Source organism: Gopherus evgoodei, chromosome 1, assembly GCF_007399415.2.
Source record: "Gopherus evgoodei ecotype Sinaloan lineage chromosome 1, rGopEvg1_v1.p, whole genome shotgun sequence".
Classification (NCBI taxonomy): Eukaryota; Metazoa; Chordata; order Testudines; family Testudinidae; genus Gopherus; species Gopherus evgoodei.
The window spans coordinates 125,333,705-125,349,018 of record NC_044322.1 but is presented as its reverse complement, the minus strand read 5'-3'; the positions used below and the strand labels follow the sequence as shown (position 1 = coordinate 125,349,018).

At 45.1% G+C, this 15,314-nt stretch overlaps 1 protein-coding gene across 4 annotated transcripts in view; it reads left to right on the top strand.

The window, feature by feature from the left end:
* The first annotated feature begins 9,606 nt into the window (after window positions 1–9,606).
* Window positions 9,607–15,314, top strand: part of LOC115655868 (P2Y purinoceptor 8-like) — a 45,179-nt gene continuing 39,471 nt past the window's right edge. For 3 of the 4 annotated variants that reach the window (XM_030571865.1, XM_030571837.1, XM_030571845.1), the window contains exons 1-2: window positions 9,607–9,862; window positions 11,786–11,924. The gene's annotated coding sequence lies outside the window, so the exon portion shown is untranslated. The remainder of the gene's footprint in view (window positions 9,863–11,785; window positions 11,925–15,314) is intronic. The other variant, XM_030571856.1, reaches the window with a different exon arrangement.

Sequence of the window (15,314 nt, the reverse complement as noted above, 5' to 3'; positions counted from 1 at the left end):
GCTTGACCCTCTGGCCAATTCACAAAGACTGAATGAGCCCCTTCCAGGGTATTAAAGAGTCCCACCAATAAGCAGCCTATTTCCCCTCACTAGGGTCTTCAGTCCTGGCTCTGGGCCCTTTAAATTCAGCCCTTTGTTCTTACTCTCAAATAAGCCCTATCCCCTTCTCAGGGTTTATGCCACTTTACCTGTGTAGGTGGGGGAACCCAGATTTTCCTGCTACTCTGGGTTCCAACCCAGGGACGCTACCGAGTCCTGCTTACCTCAGTCCTTCATTGCTATTTCCTACCAGGCCCTTTTAAGTCCACCCCTATCTCAGGGCCAACATTCTCAAATTCTTCTCTCTGCTATCCCAGCTGTGTAAATTCACCAAGCCATAATCTCTCTTGATTGTCAGGTTCCTTTGGCCAGATAGGAACACCATTCTTTGGTCCCATCCAGAAACTGCCCGGCTAGGCCCCTGCAGCTCCTTTTATATGGCCATCAAGGCCTAGATTGGCTGTTGCTGGACCCTCTAGCCCTTGGAGGACCAGATCTTGGCAGTTTTTCTCTAGGCAAGCTTGGAGGACTCACCTTTGCTGTTCTTTTCCTGTCAGCTCGCTGCTTCTTGGGTTGAGATGTAGTAGGATGGGAGGCTCCTAGCAGGTAGCTGCAAAGGTGTAACGATGCTGGTTCTGGCGGGACACAACTGAGAGTGACAATTCAGGACAAATTGCTTAAAGCAGGGCAGTTACAGCCCAAGTGTGGGTTTTTCCACCTCCAAGGCAAACCAAACCAGCCAGACAAAGAGGACTTTGGTCTCACCCACTGGCTAACCACAAGTCACACAAGCAATTCCTTTAGACACTCCAGTTTCCCGGTATCACCACCAGTGCCACTCGTTATGCGGACAAATGGTTATGAAAACCAATACCCCAGCAAAAGAAAAAAGGTTCTCCTGATCCCAAAGGACCAAGCCCCAGACCCAGGTCAATATACAAATCAGATCTTACCCACAAATCACGCTGTTGCCAATCCTTTAGAATCTAAAGGTTTATTCATAAATGGAAAAAGAGATGAGAGCAAGGACTGGTTTAATGGAATCAATTACATACAGTAATGGCAAAGTTCTTGGTTCAAGCTTGTAGCATTGATAGAATAAACTGCAGGTTCAAATCAAGTCTCTGGAGTACATCCCCCGCTGGGATGGGTCATCAGTCCTTTGTTCAGAGCTTCAGTTTGTAGCAAAGTTCCTCCAGAGGTCTGAAGCAGGACTGAAGACAAGATGGAGATGAGGCATCAGCCTTTTATAGTCTTTTCCAGGTGTAAAAACACCTTTTTGTTCTTACTGTGGAAAATTACAGCAAAATGGAGTCTGGAGTCATGTGGGCAAGTTCCTGCATACTTTGCTGAGTTACAAAGAGTATCTGCCTTCTCTCAATGCGTCAGTTGTATAGCTGATGGTCCTTAATGGACCATCAAGCAGGGTAGGCAGAGCTAACACCAACTTGTCTAGGGTGTCATCCAGAAGCATGGCATAAGTTTGAAATACAGACAGTATAGAGCCAATATTCATAACTTCAACTACAAAACTGATACACACATATAGGCAGCATAATTATAACCAGCAAACCATAACCTTGTCTTAGACACCTCATTTGACCCCCTTTATACAAATTTGATGCCACTACAGGACTTTGGTTGCAACCGTGTTCTATATGATCCCAGTTCAAATCAATAACGTGACAAAAGGCCAAATACATCCCATCACACCAGGTAATTAACATAGGCGTGCTCAGCACATTTCATTAGGGTGTGCACTCAGGGAAATTTATTTATTTATTTTTTAAAGGCAAACATCATAAAGGTTGGAGTGCAGGAGGGAGTGCAGGATATGGGAGGGGGTGCAGTGTGCAGGAAGGGGCTCAGGCAAGGGATTGGGGCAGAAGAGGGGTGCGGGGTAAATGAGGGGGCTCAGGGCAGGGGAGTGGGGTGCAGGAGGGGTGCGGAGTGTAGCAGGGGGCTCAGGGCAGGGGGTTGGAGTACAGGAGGGGTGCAGGGTGTGTCAGGGAGATCAAGGCAGGGGGTTGGGGTGCAGGGTGCAGCAGGAGGCTTGGCAGGGGGTTGTGGTGTGAGGTACAGGAAGGGAGCTTAGGGCAGGGGGTTGCAGTACAGGAGGGATGCGAGGGGCCTCAGGACAGGGAGCTGGAGTGCATGGGGGTACAGGGTGCAGCAGGGGGCTCAGGGCAGGGGGTTGGGGTGCAAGAGGGATGTGGGGCGCTGCAGAGGGCTCAGAAAAGGGAGTTGGGGGGCAGAGTGCAGGAGGGGGTTCAAGGCAGGAGGTTGGGGTGCAAGGTGCAGGCAAGGGGCCTAGGGCAGGGAGTTGGGTGCAGGACAGTGCAGGGTGCAGCAGGGAGCTCAGGACAGGGAATTGGGGTGCAGGAGGGATGCAGTGGGGGCTCATGACAGGGAGTTGGGGTACAGAAGGAGTACAGGCAGGGGGCTCAGGGCAGGGAGTTGGCAGCAGGGTGTAGGAGGAGTTCAGGCTCCGGACCGGTGCCACTTACCTGCAACGGTGTGCTCCCTGACTGCCTTCCTGGCCCCATGTCCCACTACTCATCATGTCCCTGCACAGCCCCTGGGCAGGGCGGCACAGGTCTCCGTGCGCTGCCCTTGCCACGTCTCCAGGTACCTACCCCGAAGATCCCATGGGCCGTGGTTCCCCATTCCTGGCCAATGGGAGGTGCACAAGGAGCCCTCTGCCCCTCCCGCCCCCGGGGCCCCAGGGATGTGGTGCTGTGCCAGCTGCTTCTGAGAGTGGCGTGGGGCCTGCGGCACCATGGGGGGCAAATCCCGCAAACATTAGGGTGTGCCTGGGCACACCGGCATATCCCGTGAGCACCCTATGGTAATTAATAGGCCTGTCAGTCTGACGTAAATCCTGGGCAAAATAATGGAGCAGCTGATATGGGACTCAACTGATAAAGAATTAAAGGAGAATAATATAATTAATGCCAATCAACATGGGTTTATGGAAAATAGATCCTGTCAAACTAATTTGATACTTTTTTTTTATGATATTACAAGTTTGTCTGACAAAGGTAATAGTGCTGATATAATAGATACTTAGACTTCTGTAAGGTGCCTGACTTGGTACCACACAACATTTTGATTAAAAAACTAGGATGATATAAAATTTGCATAGCACATATTAAATAGATTAAAAGCTGGCTAACTGATAGGTCTCAAAATGTATTAAACAGGTATGCTTGTAGTAAGGTCCTGCAGGGATAGGTTCCTTGCCCTATGCTGTTTGACATTTTTATCAATGACTTGGAAGAAAACAAAATCAATACTGATAAAGTTTACAGATGACACAAAAATTGGGGGAGTGGAAAATAAATAAGATGACAAGTTACTGATGCAGAGTGATCTGGAACATGTGGTAAGCTGGGTGCAAGCAAAAATATGCATTTTAATTCAGCTAAATGTAAATGTATACATCTGCAAAAAATATAGGTCATTCTTACAGAATGGGGAACTCTATCCTGGGAAGCAGTGACTCTGAAAAGATTTTGAGGTTGTGGTGGATAATCAGCTGAACACGAGCGCCTAACGTAACACTGTGGCCAAATGGACTAATGCAATCCTTGGATGCACAAATAGGGGAATCTCAAGTTGGAGTAGAGAGGTTATAATATATCATCTCTGTATTGGCACTGGTGTGACCAGTAATGGAAAACAGTGTCCAGTTTTCATGCCCACAATTCAAGAAGGATATTGATAAACTGGAGAGGATTCAGAGAAGACCCAGGAGAATGATTAAAGTATAAAAAAACATGCCTTATAGTGACAGACTCAAGGAGCTTAATCTTAACAAAGAGACAGTTAAGGGGTGACTTGATTACAGCCTATATGTATCTATATGTGGAACTAATATTTAATAATGGGCTCTTCAAGCTAGCGGAGAAAGGTATAACATGATCCAGTGCCTGGAAGTTGAAGCTAAACAAATTCAGATGGGGAATAAGATATAAATTTTTAACAGTGGGGGTAATTAACCACTGGAACAATTTACCTGTGCAACCACAATTATACTAAGGGTGAAGCCGAGGTCAAATGTTCCTACTTCTCCCCAGTCAGAGCCAAGGTGCCAAGGCAGCTGTTCCAGTCTCTTGGGGTCCCACTTTCACCTCTCTCCCCTCCCCATGTACAGTTTACAGGGAACAACATGCAGGGCCATGGTAGCACAAACATGACAATATGACCATTGTCAGATCATTAGCACTCCCCATCCTCAGTTCTACCACCACCGGAAACTGTGGCCTCTTGGCTTGTCTGAGCCCTGCAGTGAGCAGGAAGTGGGCACCTAACGGGTCTCCCCAAAAGCCATGAGCCCAGCTGCAGCTGCTACATGACCTGCTAGCTCCAGCCTCACCAAGGCCCAAGCTGGCCAGCTCAAGGAATCATGGCCCTGGGACTTCTCCTCCTCAGGAGCTCCTGAGCAGCACAGAGCTGGGGGAGCCAGCCTTGGCCCTACTCAGCCTTCCCGAGCTCCAGGAATGACAGCCCTGGGGCTACCCCTCCCCAGGGGGAGGCTGAGCAGAGATCAGGCCAGCTCTCCTTGCCCCTTAAAACTAAGGGAGCTCCCGGGGACAGAAAGCATTGGAACCATGATTCCAGGAGCTGGGTGACTCAGACCATGGCTCTCTGAGTGGGGTGGAGATTGGCAGGCTCTGCAGTTGAACTTGGGGTCCTGGAGGTCTACCCACACCCTAGTAGCCAGGCCCACTCCTTGCAGGCTGCCAGGCTCAGACATGCTGAGGGGTCACCACTTGCAGCTGCTGCCCCTGACATCTATGGGCATGGAGTAGAGGAGGCTAGACCTTGGCCTTCTGTATCTCCCTTTTCCCCCACTTTTGCATCCCTTCAATTTGCCCAGAATTGTGGTGGATTCTCCATCACTGAATATTTTTAAAACAAGATGGGATGTTTTTGTAAAAGATCTGTGCTAGGAATTATTTCAAGGAAATTCTATGGCCTGTGTTATATAGGAGGTCAGGCTAGATGACCACAATGGTCCTTCTGGCCTTAGAATCTATGGATCTATTAATCAAGACAATTATCAGACCTGGAATCATTTTGGGAGAGTTCAGCTGTTCTTCAGGACTATCCCACTTATTCTGGTATAGCAGCATTTAAAGTAAAGGGAGCTAATCAACCGACTTGGTCAGTCTAAATCAATGAGAACTGTGAGTTTACCAAAATGTGTAACAGTAAGGAAAGTGTCACATTATACACGTATCTTAAATGTGCACAGTAAAATCTGTGGAGGATTAGTAGCAATCTAGGGCCAACTCCTTAGCCTAGCTCCCAGTTTAGCTGGAATGCATGCTGGGGTAGCTCACAGGGGAAATAAAGGGAAGAAATTTCTCCACTCAGGCCTGCAAAGTGGCTGTAGAGCTGTTCCTAGGAGGATACTTCAGCACAACCGTTGTAGCTCAGGGTTTCCCTTCACAGTCTACACACAGTGAGAGAAAGAAGAGCAGATGGCTCTGTGGAGCAACATCCACCCTGTGTTTGACTGCCTTGGTCCTGACTACATCCATGGCCATGCAGGAGCCATCCTTGAGCTGGGATCCAAGATGGGCAGGGAAGGCATGCCCTCTGCATGGCCACATACTCAGCTTTCCCCTTGCACAGTCAAACTGTAATGGTTCATTGCCAGGGGGTCCTCCACCGCAGCAGACAAGGGGGCTGGATTTGCCCCTTCATAAATAAGCAGTTCTTAAAACTGACCTCTCTCTTCTCACTACACCAGTGTCTATTTGACCAGTTAATTAAAGAATGTAGATTCAATAACCTCATGAACAGCCTCCAGACAGGTCATCTTACCAGCAGGATCACCCTCAGAACTAAGGCTATCACTAAACATGCATCGTATCTTTAGTGTAGTAGGGAAAGGCCTCCATACTATGTTTCCTTTGGACAGTGAGAAGCAAAGAATAGTGATAATAACATGCGCTCTGGTGACATATCTATTCTACCTGCTATCCAGGGAGCCAGCAGGACTTGGGCTGGTGCAGACACCATTGCAGTAGCTCTGCGCTATCCAGGGAAGCCCTGTGCACAATGGGTAGAATCAGGGGGGCCTGCATCTGTAACTTTCACTCTGTGCATCTGAAGAATTGGGGTTTTTACCCACAAAAGCTTATGTCCAAATAAATCTGTTAGTCTTTAAGGTGCCAACGGACTCCCTGTTGTTTTGGCGGATACAGACTAACACGGCTACCCCTGACACTTGACATTAGTGTAATACACTATCCGGCCCAGGTTTCCTGGGAAGGTGTGACATTTGTAAATGCAAATTAGTTTTTAAAAAGCACTAACTAGCTGCTTGTTTCAATCTGACTCCACAGCAAGACTCATTAGAGTCAGTGGGAGCTTAGCTATTGACTACTGTAGAGCAAGAATTTCGCCCAAGCTGAAGGGCTTTAGAGAAAATCAAAGCTTTATCGTGAAAATCAATAGCACTCCTAAATAATGGTTCTACACAAGAGCAGCGCTGATGTATTCACCCAAGGATTTGCATTCTGCAGAATGAATGCCACCAACTGATTCCCTTGGAGCTGTTAACAGTGTTCCCAACTCCCACAATTTTACCATGAGTCTTGTAATATTTGGTGTTTTCTTAAAGACCCAGCTTCAGAAGACAGATAAAAACATGATTATCTAGCCCTCATGGTTGCAGAAAAAAACTTGAAACATGCAGTGAAGGCTCAGAAACTAGATGGCAAAGAAAAAGAACCCCAATGTAGTATATTTTTAATTAAAATCTCATGATTTTTAAGCCAATCTTATGATTTTTGAATGCTTGCAGCTGGCAATATTGAGTCAATCACTTCTCTTTACTTTTAGACTCAGCATGAAAAGCCATTCTGGCACCTGACAGTTGATTCAGTTTTTGTATGCAAAAGTGAGAGCAGCCAAGGAGAGAGAAATGCTTTGAGACCATATACAGCCATCCGGTTGTATGCAAAGCTCCCTTAAGATTTCTGCATGTGAAACAACGTAGCATGTCGCTCTTCAAGAGCAGAGGATAAAAATAACTGACTTAGGGTTTGATCCTGCAAGATGCTGAGCACGCTGACCTTCATCTTGCTAAGCATGAGCTTAACTTTATGTGTATGGGTATTCCTAGTGATTTCCCTGAAGACAATAGGATTAGGAATGTGTTACAGTCAGGGCCGGTGCTTCCATTTAGGTGACCTAGGCGGTCGCCTAGGGCACCATGATTTGGGGGAGCGGCATTTTGCTGGGAGGGCGGCAGGCTGCTCTGGTGAACCTCCCACACGTCCCTCCACCGGAGCCGGACCTCCCGCAGGCGGACCTCCACCGGCTCCACGGGACCGGTGAGCTGCGGAGCCGCCATGCTTGGGGCGACGAAATGGCTAGAGCCGGCCCTGCGCCTAGGGCACCAAAAACCCTGGCGCCGCTCTTGGTTACAGTTAAGCACATGCCTGAGTGTTATTGTGGATAGAAGCCAGAAGCATTTGGGTTTTTGTTGGTTTGTTTATTCTTTGAAATTTATTCCTGGGGTGAAACCTTGGCCCCACTGAAGTCAATGGCAAAACTCCAGCTGGGTCACTTCAGTTGGGTCAGGATTTTACTGCTGGCCTTTAATTGTGCTTTTCTGTATTAAAATCCAACCAAACATGTAAGAAAGGGAACTTGCTCACTAAGTGGCAAGTGGAAGTTTTAACAACTCTTCCAGAAACTAAATTTTCTCTGCACAGTTGTTGTCTTGATAAGACACAGGGCCTGATCTTGGGAGATGCCAATGACCTACAGCACAGTGAGCACTGACGGCACTCAACATCATGCTGGAAATACGTGGCCTCTCCCAGGACGAGGCCCAAAGCTTGCAACAGCATGGGCTTGCTTCAAAGCTCATTGAAGTCAGGGGAGTCTCTCTCCTGATTTCAGTGTTCTTTGGGGAAAGCCCCAGATGAGGGAGTTGAGTCTAGAGCTGGCTGAAATTTTTCATCCAAAACATTTTTTCACTAAAAATGCAGATTTGGGTCAATCAAAACATTTCAAAAATTTGTGTTGATTTTTATGAATTGTTTTGGTAAAAGAATATATATATTTGAAAATGCCAGGTTAGGTTCACAAGAAGGAGGTGGTCCCCTTATACCCGATAGTGAGGACACTGATCTCAGCTGTGGGAGACCCACATTTGAATCCCCACCTCTGGAGCAGGGACTTGCACTGAGATATTCCATATACCTGATGAGTGCTCTAACCAGCAGGCTATTGGGTAATTGTAGCATAGAACAAGCTCTTGACCTTTTCTGTTGAAGCGGTTCTACTTGGTATAAATAACTAAATATTCATGGGAGCAGGGTCTGAAATCTGGGTGTCCTACCTCCCAGGAGGATGCCCTGACCCCCATAGCCTATAGAGTCACTTTTTTTTCCTCTGGCCCAATAAACATTGAAGGAATTCAGACAAAGTGGAGAAGCTTCAATAGGAGAGATTAAGTAGACCCACCACCACCAGCGAATAGCCAATAGCTTGCAAGGGAGGAGGATTGGGATTTGGGAGACCTGGCTACAATTTGTTGCTCTAGAGTAAGGATTTGAATCTGGATCTTCTACAGCCTAACTGAGTGTGCTAACCGCTGGGCTATTGGGCATAAAAGGAAAGGCACCTCCTGCTCAATTTTGTAAAGTTAGGTTTCATTTCCAAATTTTTCTCTGCTTTTCTTTTAAAAACAGTTAAAAATGCCCCAAATCAAAACAAAACATTTTGTTGGATTCAAAATGATTCTTTTTCTGATTTTTCAATTCACTGACAATTTCTAAAAAAATTTGGTTTGGGATTGACCTGAAACTAATGTTATTTTTGATTTTTCAGAATTCCCTATGAACCAAAAATCAGTTATTCACATAGCACTAGCTGAGTCACCAACTAGTGGCATTGGCCAACCTCTAAGGTGATTAAAAATTGTCATCTGAAGTTTCCAGATAACAGCAATTTACTCCAAAGAAACTAAGAATGTAATGGATTCTAAACATACCTTTGCTGCAAAAAACCTTAAATGTACAATTAATGCAACTTCAAATACTTATAACAATAAAATCTGTCTTCAGTAAGCACCAAAGGACCAAGCAAGTATTGATTCTATAGAAGAGATGGACTAACTAGAAATTGAACAAAACAGTACTGGAAATAGTGACCATCTGGAAATATCCCTATGATAGCAGTTTGCTTCTAGACCAAGGCCCTGATTTTTAAAGGTATTTGGGCATTCCTGTGTTCAGCAATTGCAACATAACTGATTTAGGAGCCTAAATCTCATTTTCAAAAGGAATTTAGACACTTAGGATGGAATTTTGGCTCCTAAGTGCCCAAGTCTCTTTTGAAAATGAGATGTAGGGTTCTAAGTCCCTTAGGTGCTTCTGAAAATTTTACTCTATTTTCTCTCTATGGTTTGTGCACTTGCTACTCTAGGGCAGAAAACATCTTTGAAGCTCCATTTCCTTTTACTACGTGGAAATATTTTAAGGCTCACCATTTCCCTTGCAAACTTCACATTCTCATTGTGAAACAAGTCAGCTGGAGAGCACAGACATCAGACAGATTTACTGGGAGATGAAGAAAGATTTTCTGAACTTAAAAAAACAAACCAAAAAAAAAACACAAAACCTGAGGGGCGTATCAAAACAGTTAACTTACAGAGTGAGGAAATTAACCGTTGCAGAAATATATGGTCATTTCCTGAGCCTGATGATCTGAGGAGTAACCAGCATAAGACGTTTTCTAACAGCCAATCTGTCATTTATGGGCTTTTCATGCTACACCGTACACACTGGAGCAGGTAAGGACAACTTTTCACTTCTTTTTCATTCTCTTTTTTTAGAGTAGCTTTTCAGCAGGTGAAATACAGATTGGCTCATTTCCCTCCTATCCCCATATTCTTTACTCATGGAAAAAGCCCAAAATGGTCACTGAAAAGCAAAGAGCTGTATATGTTTGCATCATTGATGACTGGGCAATTTAGAAATAAAATGATTATTTTATGAGTTAAAGTGACTGCATATTATAGAAAGGTAACTTCGCAATCAGTCAGAATTACAGCAGGTACTGTAGTAGGACAAACAGCTAAAATGTTCAAATAATAATAGAATAAAGGGGCAACAGGTGTAAATTTTGCTTTTAGTAAAAAGAACAGTAGAAGATATAATGCACTCCAAGTGACATCATAAAAGTGGAGAATCAGCTTCTAGTCTTTGATAGAAACCCAAATGAATAAACTTTGTACCCAATTTCTTTGTAAATCTGGACTAGATATGTATCTTTAACCTTTGCAGCGGTGCGATTTAAAGTCATTCTGACATTGCGCCGACAAAACATGTGCAGTGGAGTTTACAGCATGCGCACATGCACACAATAAGAATCGTAAATATGCAGTCACACCATAAGAATATATAATTTTACACTGGCTTTTGGTGACTGCCTCGCAGCATAAAAGCAGAACTCTACAGACTAACACCAGACGGAAGTCTTCCTGTAGCACAGTGCACTTTTGCATGTTGTATTTGTTGTCTTTTGCAATATACTATTTCTATATGAAAGATTTTCCATATTTCAAAAAAGTCATTTGTAGGGCAGTTATAATAATAGCATGATGCCACCAGCCCATCACTACTCAATGATCCCTGGAAATGTTCAGCTATTATAGGCCAGTGTTTTAAAAGGACCTTCTCTGCCCACAATCAGTTGTAGCATTACACACTGGCTACCTTACTGTACCTGCGTTTTCGAATGAGCAACTTCTGGATTTTATTAATGGAAAAAAAACCTACATAGATTCTAGATAAGAGTTTCAAAAGCCCCCATGGGAATTAGGAACATAAGTCCCATCAACATCTAATAGGGTTCCTAAGACATTTCCGTCTTAGGTACTTATACAAGCCCCATTATTGTAGAATCTGAGCACCTCACAATCTTTAATGTATTAATCTCACAACATCCCAGTGAGGAAGGGAAGTGCTATTATCCCTATCATTCAGACAGGAAAGAGAGCTCAGAGGGTATGTCTACACCAGTGGTCCCCAAACTTTTTACCTCACCTCTCTCTTTACCTCTGAAGCCAGGGCTGGGAACAGGGCTGCGGCTCCAGGAGGCAGACATGAGTAAGGGGGGGCAAGGCTGGGGCCACAGCTGGGGGCAGGACCAGGACCAGGAATGGAGCCTCAACTGGAGGCCAAGGCCAGCAGCTCAGGCCCCAGACATGGGAGCAGCAGTCAAGACCGAGGGCAGAGCCTCGGGCATGGGACTAGTAGTGGGGCCCAGACACGGGGCCGGCAGCCGGTGTCCTGGAGCGTGGCCATGGGCATGGGGCCAGCAGCCAGGGCCAGCAGCTAAGGCCTGGGCCAGGAATGGAGCTGGGTGGTGCTCCCTCCCCACCACTCCAGCCCCCTCCCAAGTTTCTCTGTGGATCCCTGGGGGGCATGCCTCACAGTTTGGGGACCTCTGGTCTATACTACAGCTAAGAGCAAACCTCCCAGCCCGGATAATGTGTTAGCTTGGCTCACATTAGTGCTCTAAAATAGCTGGGTGGACATTGCAGTACCAGTGGAGGCTCAGGTTAGCCATCCAAGCTCAAGGTCAACCTGACCCCTGGGTCTGAGCTCAAGTAGCTAGCTTAAGCCTCTGCCATTGCCACAACATCCACACTGCTATTTTTGGCATGCAAGAGTGAGCCCTCGCCCACCACAAATCTGTCTACCTGGTCTAGGAGGCTCACTTCCAGCTGCAGTGTCAACATACCGAGAGAGGGAGAGTGACTTAAGAAGTTGGTGGGGAGCTTGGAACTGAATCAACGTCTCCAGCTAGCACCCTGCACCTTTCTGCAGCCTTTTTCAGGATACTTCCAGGTATTTGTAACACTTTTACCCGATATCATCTACACTTGCAATTAACTATGCAGGCAATTTTGCTCTCTGCAAAGCTTGTAAGTGCAAAAATGAGAGGCCAAGTTGAGGGTCTTTAAAAATTTTGCCCAGTATATTCTTGGTCAGAATAAATATTCTTGTTTGGTGCAGGAATACGAGGTTGGAAGCAGAAGCGTGCACACAAAATTTAAATTCCATTCCTTTGGGGGGGCATGTTCTGTGCCCCCACTGTGGCCCTGGGCCACAGGAGCTCCCTCTCCCTGCTGCGGTCCCAGGACTGGAGGAGCTCACTCTCAACACTGGGGCCTCAGGGCCACGGGATCTTGCTCTCCCTGCCAGGGCCACGAGGCTGCTGTCAATTATTGGGCCAGCTGGTTTTCTTTCTGGGTCATGTATTACATGAAGGAAGCCTAGTAGTAGCTTCATAGTTAGGACTGTGTTCTAAAAATGGACGTAAAATGAGCAATACACTCCAGTTTTTTGCTAAAAGAAATTTCTCACAGGATTAGATTTGATGCCCTTTGAATTGTCTGTGTAGTTTTTGTTGGGTTTCTTATACATTTTTAATGGGAAGCCTTTGAGGGTTCTGGCTGAAAAACCTACTTTTCATTGTTGATGAATATTTCTTTTAAAAAAAAGCCATCATCTACTTCCACAAAACTTCATAATGAGGTGGATCCTGAGCAGGTCTAGTACAATAGCTAATTTTTAAAAAAATGTTGGGTCAGCCATTATTTATGTTATAGTTGAAAGTTTATGCCCAACGCACATTGCTGATGGATGGGAGTAGAGTGCCTGGAAGCTTAGTGTATGGGGGCTAGGCACACAAACCCTTTTTGCATAAAAGGCTACATTTTTCTATTGTATTTTAACCTGTAACTGCTATGGGTAGCATAATCAGCTGCTGATGGACTCTCGATACTTCTACCACCACAGGACCCCTTGCAGAACCCCCATTAAGTATTGAAATAATTAGAAAATTAATACACAAAAAATCTTCGCTGTGAAGCATTTAGAATCGCTACATGCACAAACCCACAAAAAAAGCAGGTAAGTGAAACGTGAAGCCATCTAATAGTACATACTATGTAGGCCACTGTCACAGATCCGATACGGCACCCCCTCCAGGCCACCCAGCAGACTGCTGTAAAGGACTCAGCCCCTAGGTCCCCAGGGTGTATTAAGCCTCTGGAGCCTGAATGAAGCCCAGACACTGCCCCAAACTTTGGGTCCCTAGGCACACCCTCAGAGTGCAACTCAGTGTCCAACACTCGCTTCTGAGAGCTGGAACCCATTGTCCAGCTGACTAGCTCCTGGGCTCATTGCTGACGCTTCAGACTCCCCCCTACCTAAAAATATCCTCTCCCAGAACTCCTCTCCAAGATGTGAATCTTCTCATTTACAGTTCCCTCTTTCCGGAGGCAGTGGTGAGGAATATAACACACAGACACTTTGCTCAGCATTTAACTCGTTCTTGCTTTTTTATTTAACAAAGCACAAGAGAGTACAGATCATTTAAAAAACAACGAACACCCTATCTGCAATGCCCCTCAGTAGTTCACCATTTCCTTGGGAGTCCTTGGGGGACCATCTGTGCGCAGGAAGTCAGGCAAGCAGCATTTTCCCTGCCTCATAAAACTATATCAGCTCCCATCACCTTGAGCCACTGAAAGTGGCTAAAGATCCCAAATACATCCACTGACTGAAAAACAGTTTTCCTAGGGAGGCACTATCCTATTCTCTAGAGTTACAACATTTCAAAGAGAAGCAAGTTAATTCAACTAACCTCTGTTGTATTATTCTTTTGCTACCAGTCTTTGGAATTTCTGTCCAATATGGAGTCAAAGAGACAACAGAGAAGGCAAAAGGTTGCACTGTAGCCTATAGAGCTAGCCTGCTTGCTTGCATATATATCTTTTCTTATGAGTTGATCATTTGCCACATTATAGGTTTGCTATTGGTTTAACTGTAATGCAAGGAACCTAAAGGCAACGTCCTGTATGTTAATCTAAAGCAAGTTAACATACATATGAACAAGATCTTTATGTTAGATAGGTGGTGACGAGCTAAAACATATAGTATATATGTGTGTGACCTTTCACATTGATAAGTGGGCAAGTTAAAGCAAATTGGTGGTTAAGGCCACCCAAGTTCATGGACTTTTTCAGAGTTAACAGGTACATCACAAAGAACACGGAAGTAACCAAAATAACCGGTTAGGACAGAAACAACAGAGGTGAGGATGAGCTAATGGGCTCTAATAGTTATAGGAATGGCTTAATACGCATGAACATGCCAGCCCATAGAGTAAGCGTACCCTAACATTTTTGTGAGTGAGGAAGTTAAGTTTGGACATGGAAGGAGAGCACTTAGGATCAGGCTCCATAATAGGGGCAACCCACCATGTTGGGAAAGTTCAGCTTGTTTATTGTCAGTTCATCATTGTTAGTTCTTAATAGTTAGTTTTAAGTAAAAGCTACATTAGCTTCTGAGGTCTTTCTATAGCTTTTAGCTCCAACTTCTTCTAAGTTCTTCACCTCTCATTCAAAACTTGAGGAACCTGGACCATTGAACTCTCTTGGCCTGCCAGGGGCAAGGCTGGTCCTTTGTCTCTTATCACCAGATTTTCAAGGAAGGGTGTGAGTATAGGAATCAAGAAATCTTTATAGGACATAATACCACCTGTACTGCTAGAACAATATTACTGCTTTTGTAATTGGTTGATTATTTGATTGCTATTGCATTACTGTTCCATTTAACTCAGGAAAAGGCTTAAAGGTACCTTTTGTTCTCAGTGTGAGTTTCCTAGTCAGACATCCTGATGATCCCCTGTGTAGCCTGACTCTGAGACAAGAACCTTATTATCTTCTGATCAGATTAATTGGTGAGCCTATAACCCATATTATCTAAACAATATTATTAATCTCCCATCAAATCAGGCAACAGTTGCAGTCTGTAGTTTGGTAACGATACATAGAGAGTTCATAATCTCACACAGAATTCATATCTTGTACAGACAGATTCCCAAAAAGTCACATCCTCTACACAGAACACACACTTTACCCTTGCCACAAGTACTGTGCACCGCAGACCACATACCACAACCTTCCATCTGCCCACCTTGGGATGCCAGCCTTCCATCACTCTCCTCAACTCCCCTCCTGCACACACACAACCCTTGACTAAACACTTTGAACATAAACAATTACTGCAATGAAAACCCACAACTAGTAGCATTGGGGGAAATAATCTGGAAAAACGGTAGGTTCAAAAGAACAAGAGGAGGTAGCGCTTCTAAAAATCGGGCTCAGTTGTGGGTGCTGAATATGCACTTTTGGAAATCTGGCGTATAAATGCTTTTGAGCTAGCTAG